The sequence below is a fragment of the Trichechus manatus genome, unplaced genomic scaffold (assembly GCF_000243295.1).
Source record: "Trichechus manatus latirostris isolate Lorelei unplaced genomic scaffold, TriManLat1.0 scaffold00198, whole genome shotgun sequence".
Lineage (NCBI taxonomy): Eukaryota > Metazoa > Chordata > Mammalia > Sirenia > Trichechidae > Trichechus > Trichechus manatus.
The window spans coordinates 3891475-3899357 of NW_004444134.1; positions in this window are offsets into that span (position 1 = coordinate 3891475).

A 7883-nucleotide genomic window follows, 5' to 3' on the forward strand; every position below is an offset into this window, starting at 1 on the left:
TTAAATTTGTCATTATGCTCTTCTCTAATGTTTTTAATTTCCTCTATTGCATGTTCTGTGTTTTGCTTTGTTTCCTTCCTAACTTCTTGAAGCGTTCTTTGTATTAATCTTTTGTATTCTGCTTCTGGTAATTCCAAGAAATTTTCCTCCTCTGGAAAATTTCTAGATGGTTTATTTTGGAGCTTGCTGAAGCTATCATGGATTGCCTCTTTATGTGATTTTATATTGACTGTTGTCTCTGAGCCATCAGTAAGGTATTTATTTATTTTATGTTTGCTTACTGTGTGGTAACTTCTTGTTTTGTTCTGATATGCCCAAATAGGCTGCTCATATGAGCTAGTCTGATTATTGGCACCTTTGAAGTTCTAATGTCCTGTAGCCTCGCGGTTAGATCTGTTACTAGGTATGTGAGCTCAGGAGTCAGCCCACTCCTCCTATATGGATTCAGCTCAGGTGTCCAGGTAGATAGCCACCAAGTGTGTGGTGCAGGCTCTCACCTACAGTCCTAGACAGGCATGGGTGATTGGTGTAGGCACAGGCATCTGGCTGCACTAGGGGGACCCACTCTGAGCAAGGCAGGTGCCTGACGGCTGCCCCCAAGTGTCCAGGAGGAAGGCGTGTCCCTGTTCCCTAGACTGTGTAGGTGGGTGGGTTTTGCATCCAGACTATGATTACCCAATACAGTTGGCTGTTCAGACTGGGCGGCACCTCTTATTCTTGGACCCCTATTGCAGGTGGATAGGTGGTGTGGGTACAGCTACCATTCCTTAGGCCCCTGATGTGGGTAGGTGAAGACCCTGCTTAATGGGCAGAGCAGTGTCAAATGTCAAGAACCTGCCACTTCACAGCTGAAACATTTGAAGTTAGACTTCAGGTATATACCCAGTTGTACTGTGGTAATGAGGGCCTATGCTGTTGAAATGGGCCCACAGAAGTCTCTGCAGGGGGAAAGGCACTCAAAGTCCATGGATCCCTTCTGCCTGTGCCTAGGCAAAGGAGCTGTACCTACCCTGGGTTCCTGGCTTAGGGGAGTTGGCAGTTTATATTTTCCCGTTTGTTAATTTGTTTACTCTCCAAGGCCAGGAGAATGGCTCAGAGCATGCGATGGATCCTACTTCTGGCCCAAGGGACTTGGTAATTGCTGAAGCCAGTCTGGGACCCAGTGCAGAGCAGGGAGGGGGAAGGTAAATGGGAGAGACTTTTTCACTAAGGGCAGTGTTTTTGATCTGTGCAGCAGGCCATACACAAGTACTAATCTTTCACTGATCCAAGGCTGCTTCTCACTGGTTCTGCATGGCGGAGTCGACTCTCTGGCACTGGGTCTTTCCTGGTGTGGAAAACGTGCCTCCTGAGCACCGCTGCTTGCCTGCCTTACTGCTCACCCATGAGCTGATCAGGCCTGACAGGCTCAGGCTCTCACCAGGTCTGGCAACTCCTCGCTGCTTCTGAACAATCTCTCCCTCCCCCTGCCACTCAGTCCGGTTCCTCAACTTTGCCTTTGATGTTCAGGGCTCCTAGATTGTCGAACATAATTGATTCACTTGTTTTTTCTGGTCTTTGTTGCAAGAGGATCCACTGGAAACGTCTGACTCCTCCTCCTTGTTGGCCCCGCCTCTACAATGATTTCTTGACTGCTGCTTTCATGAGTGGTGATTGTGGATCCAAGTAAAATGAAATCTTTTACAGTTTCAATCTTTTCTCCGTTTATCATGATGTAGCTTATAGGTCCAGTTGTGAGGATTTTTGTTTTCTTTACGTTGAAGTGTAATCCATACCGCAGGCTGTGGTCTTTGATCTTCATCAGTAAGTGCTTCAAGTCCTCTTCACTATGAGCAAGCAAGGTTGTGTTGTCTGCATAATGCAGGTTGTTAATGAGCCTTCCTCCAATCCTGATGGCCCATTCTTCTTCATGTAGTCCATGGGGGGGTGGAGGTGTCTGGTGTCAGAAATAGTTACCTATTAGTAATTTGTAAATGGAGATTAACTACTAATGAGTAGAGGGAACTCTAAAGGATACAGGAAAAGCAGATGTAAGGAGACTGCTACCTCTAGGACTGAGACAGAGCACCTGAGGAAGGGACAAACTTGGATGACCCCTCCTTCCTTGTTGGGGAGAGCATGACCACAACCACTAGATAACAGAAGTTCTTTTGATGAGCTGCAGGTGAGGCAGAAGCTATCACAGGGATACTGGCAAAGCTCTGTGGAGCTGATGAAGCTCCCTGGCTCCTGCATGGGACTGGCAGCTAAACTGTAGGAGCGATACACAACCCCACCATGAGTAGGAATGGGGGTCCCTTCCTCCTGCAGCCATCTCCTGAAAATACCTAATATTGTACCAGGAGAACACTTACCTGCTCCAACATCACCAGGCAGGGCTGAGAAGAAAAGATTAGTAGCTGAGAGGCCTTAAGTGACACCTGGCCCAAGAGTGAAGAGGAGTTGCTTTCATAGGGCCTTGAAGACTGTTCTAAGGACTTTGACTTTTACTGTGAGTGAGATGGGGAGTCACTATGGGTTTTGAGTAGAGGACTGGTGTGGTACAATGGGTTTTCTATTATGTAGCTTTTCTGGCACTGAGTTTGTAATTCACTCAAAATGATTGGGCTGGGCCTCAATCTGCTAAAGGATTGGTATAAGTAATCTATTCTTATAGTTTACTGTTAACCTTCTACAAATAATAATAAAACCCATTGCCATCCAGGCAATTCTGACTTATAGTGACCCTATAGGACAGAGTAGAACTGCCCCATAGGGTTTCCAAGGCCACCACTCACTTGTCCGTTTGTCATACTGTGGTGGCTTGTGTGTTGCTGTGATGCTAGAAACTATGCCACCTGTATTTCAAATGCCAGCAGGGTCACCCATTGTGGACAGGTTTCAGCTGAGCTTTCAGACTAAAACAGACTAGGAAGAAGGACCTGATGGTCTATTTCTGAAAAAGTTGGCCAGTGAAAACCTTATGAGTAGTGATCGAACATTGTCTGATATAAAGCCAGAAGATGAGCCCCTCACGTTGGAAAGCACTAAAAATAAGACAGGGGAAGAGCTGCCTCCTCAAAATAGAGTTGACCTTAATGATGTGGATGGAGTAAAGCTTTCCGGACCTTCATTTGCTGATGCAGCATGAACAAAATTAGAAAAAACAGCTGTAAACATCTATTAATAATTGGGATGTGAAAATGTATGAAGTATGAATCTAGAAAAATTGGAAGTCCTCAAAAATGAAATGGAACACATAAAGATCAATATTCTAGGCATTAATGAGCTGAAACGGACTGATATTGGCCATTTTGAATCTGACAATCATATGGTCTACTATGCAAGAAATGACAAATTGAAGAGAAAGTACTGCATTCATCATCAAAAACAACATTTCAAGATCTATCCTGAAGTACGATGCTGTCAGTGATAGGGTAATATCTATATGCCTACAAGGAAGATCAGTTAATATGACTATTATTCAAATTTATGCACCAACCACTAAGGTCAAGGTGAAGAAATTGAAGATTTTTACCAACTTCCGCAGTCTAAAGTTGAACAAACATGCAATCAAGTTGCATTGATAATTACTGGTGATTGGAATGCAAAAGTTGGAAACAAAGAAGTATTGGTTATTTGGAAAATATGGCCTTGGTGATAGAAATGATGCTGGAGATCATATGATAGAATTTTGCGAGACCATTGACTTCTTTATTGGAAATACCTCTTTCAACAATGTAAATGGTGGCTATACACGTGGACCTTGCTGGATATAATACCCAGGAATCAAATTGACTACATCTGTGGAAAGAGACGATGGAGAAACTCAATATCATCAGTCAGAACAAGGACGGGGGCTGACTGCAGAGCAGACCATCAATTGCTCATATGCTGAAGTTGAAGTTGAAGCAAATTAAAACAAGTCCACGAGAGCCAAAATATGACCCTGAGTATATCCTACCTGAAATTTAGAGACCATCTCAAGAATAGATTTGACTCATTGAATATTAATGACCAGAGGAGTTGTGGGATGACATCAAGGACATCAACATGAAGAAAGCAAAAGGTCATTAAAAAGACACGAAAGAAAGAAAAGACCAAAATGGATGTCAGAAGAGACTCTAAAGGTTGCTCTTGAACGTAGAGTAGCTAAAGCGAATGGAAGAAATGATGAAGTAAAAGAGCTGAATAGATTTCAAAGGGCAGCGCAAGAAGATAAAGTAAAGTATTATAATGAAATGTGCAAAGACCTGGAGTTAGAAAACCAAGAGGGAAGAACATTTCTCAAGCTGAAAGAACTGAAGAAAAAATTCATTTCTTGAGTTGCAATACTGAAGGATTCTATGGGCAAAATATTGAATGACACAGGAAACATCAAAAGAAGATGGAAGGAAGACACTGAGTCACTGTACCGAAAAGAATTAATTGGTCAATGCTCAACCATTTCAGGAGGTGGCATACGATCAGGAACCGATGGTACTGAAGGAAGAGGCCCAAGCTACACTGAAAACAGTGGCAAAAAATAAGGCTCCAGGAATTGACAGAATACCAATTGAGATGTTTCAGCAAATGGATACAGGGCCGGAGTTGCTCACTCTTCTATGCCAAAAAATTTGGAAGTCAGCTGCCAGGCCATCCGACTAGAAGAGGTCCATATTTGTGACCATTCTTTATTTAGACCTAGACTAGAGTTAGTAGTGTGTCAAGATACAATAGTCTCAATACTGTAAAAAAGAACATTTGAAAAAAAATCCCAATGAAATGCATGCTGATTTACTGGTAGGTGGTTGTAATTATATTGCAATATAAACTCAAAGCAAGCCAGATACTCTGAGCTTTGATTTTTTTTGGTCAAAGTGATTCGTTTATGTCGTTTATGTCTCTATTTTTAAATTTTCTTTTACTAGTAACAAGTTCACATGGTTTTCAAAATAAACAAAGAAATGAAAAGACCTACATCAAAAAGCTTTCCTCCCACCTCTATCCTCCTTCAGTCCCATTCCCTTAAAACTTTTGTTTCTTTATTGTGCATCTTTCCAGAGTTTTTAAATAAGTAAATAAACAACCACAAATAAATATTCCTCTCTCTCCTTTTATTGTTAAACAAAAGGAACATACTATGCGTTTTTTTACCCTGCTTTTTCCACATAATTATATATGAGTATGTAGAGATCCTCCTTATTTTTTTTTTTAATAACTGCATGTGCCATACTTTGTATACCTACTCTTCTGCTAATGGAAATTTGGGAAGTTTCCAATCTTTTGTTATTATAAACAATGCTGCAATGAATCACCTTGTATATATGCCATTTTGCACATGTGCGAGTATAACTGTAGGATAGAGTTACAGAAGGAATTACTGGGTTGAAGGGTAATAAGCATTTGTAATGTTGATAGCTATTGCCAATTGACCTTCATTGGGACTGTAGCAATTGACACTCCCACTAGCACTGCATGAGAGTGCCTGTCTCCCCACAGCCTCACCAACAGGAAGTATTAACAACTGTAGGATTTTTGCCAACCTGATAGGACAAATGATCTCTCAGTATAGTTTAATTTCATTTATCTTGTAATAAGTGTAGCAATCATCTTTTCATATGTGTAAGAGATAAATGTTCTTCTTTTTCTGTGAATTATCTGTTCATATCCTTTGCCTCTTGTTCTACTGGGTTGTTGGTCTTGGCCCTGTGTTTTTAACCCAACTGAGAAATGTTAAGTGTATAAATTATTTTGGGTCTAAAAATCCCTCTGCATTTTTAATGTTGTGAAACTTACAGTAAGTCTGCCATTTTAATACCAGTAAATATGTCTTCTTATACTATAAAATAGTCTTTGTTCAGAGACTGAAATTAGAAATTTCAAACATGGCTCGTGTGTGTGTGTGTGTGTGTGTGTGTGTGTGTGTGTGTGTTTGTGTGTGTGTTTGTGTGTGTGTGCATATAATGATGTCCTTGTTATAAAGTTGTACGAGGCCATAAAAGCTTAATCCAAAAAAGGAAATGGAACTCAGATGAGGTCTCTGGAATACAGCTATTCTGAAGCTTGAAAATAAGGGTCCCAGATTTGCCTAAGCATGTCTCACACTGAAGGGGATAATATTTCTAATTATTTTAAGCCCATTTGTTCAAAACTTTCCAGTCTAAATCATTAATAACAAACCAGATTCCTGTGTCGGGTATTTAAATGTGTACAGTGCATTATATTTACATTAAACTCCATTTTATTAATTTTTAAAAGCATTTTATGAAATAGGATGTCAAAGCTGGAAGGACCCTACATGTCATCCTGTCTAATCTCCTCATTTTACACATGAGATTAATATGGACTTTGGTCTTCACCCCACTCTCCCTGTTTGTCTTCACATTTTTAAAATATTTTCATTGCTTATCATCATAACATCAGGTGATAAGTCCACCCAATCTCCCTAACACATGGTGCTATACAAACCTAATATGCGTAAAGTGTTCTTTACTTAGTTCTAAACTACTCCAAAATTTAGTGGCCTTTAGAAAAGATTCTCTCATGCAGTAGAAATTCTATTTTTTTAAGCAGAAAGATTTTATTTTCCTTGTGAGCAAATGGAGGATTTTTGATTGGATGTCCTCTGAAGTCCCCAAAGATGGAACCATCTGTGAGTTTGTGAGAGGACTGGAAGGTGGGGGTGTTGGATTCCTCCACTTTGTCCAAAGAAAGGGCTGCCCTACTTTGGGCAAAGTTAATATTTCTGCATAGTTTTGTTATATTCTATTTCCTGAAGTCGTAACAGCCTGGGTTTTGATTATATTCGTAGAATAATGAGCCTATTACAGCGTGCAAACACTTTCAAGTGCAACTGAATAACCATCTATTGAAAGTACCTGCACCTAATAATTTTCCCATTGGCAGAAGGAAAGAAGTGGGTAGTTGGTGATGGGGCAGTCTGTGAAATGTGATAGAGAAAGAAGGATAAGAAGGCGGCTCTTGATACCTCTCAGAGCTCCTGTGTAATTGGTGCTACATGGGGACCAGGGTGAGGTGCCCTTGCTGCAGACATGGAGGCTTCTGACTCCAAACTGCCACAGGGCTGGCCCAGCCTGAGCTAAGATGTCCTCTGATCTAAGGGTAAAGTTGTGATTGGTATCAAATTCTGTCAGTGCCTGTCTCTTTTAGAGTCAAGCTACCGCATGGAATGGGATTCCTCTACTGTGAGAGAGGAAGCTATAGGAACAGATATTTTAAAAGATGTTAAAAACATGGTTTTCAATAAACTATTCTCTATGCAAGAATATTGCCCTTTGATCTCGTGGTATTTTCATAGGGGTTTTATCAAGGCGACTTTGTGACCAGGCAAACACAGACAGGTGTTCCTGTTACAAAGGCAAAGAGAATTGGTCTGTGACTGTCAGAGTGTCAAGTTCTGCCCTGGAGACCAGTTGCCATCGAATTGACCCTGACTCATGGCAACACATGTGTGTCAGAGTAGAACTCTGCTCTGTAGGGCTTTCAATGGCAGGTTTTCCAGAAGTAGATTGAAGGCCTTTCTTCCAAGGCATCTCTGGGTGGGCTCAAACCTCCAACCTTTTAGTTAGCAGCCAAATGTGTTAATCATTTGCACCACCAAGAAACTCCTCTGCCCTGGAGAATTCCCTCAACAGGATACAAATGAAGGCCCTAAACCCAGGGTGGAGAAGAGGAACATCATCATCTACAAGTATCTTTGCATGTTTTTCTTACCAGAAAACTGCTCATCTTGAACGCTTTCACACATTGGGAAAGAAGAATGTTTTACAGTAGGATACCCTGTCCGTCTCTGCCCCACATTTTCTATGTGAACTTGTACATTTCTTTTTTGTTTGTTTGTTTTATGGCATTGGTTATCAACATGTCAACACTCTCCCTTCTCAACATTTTTTTTTTTTTTT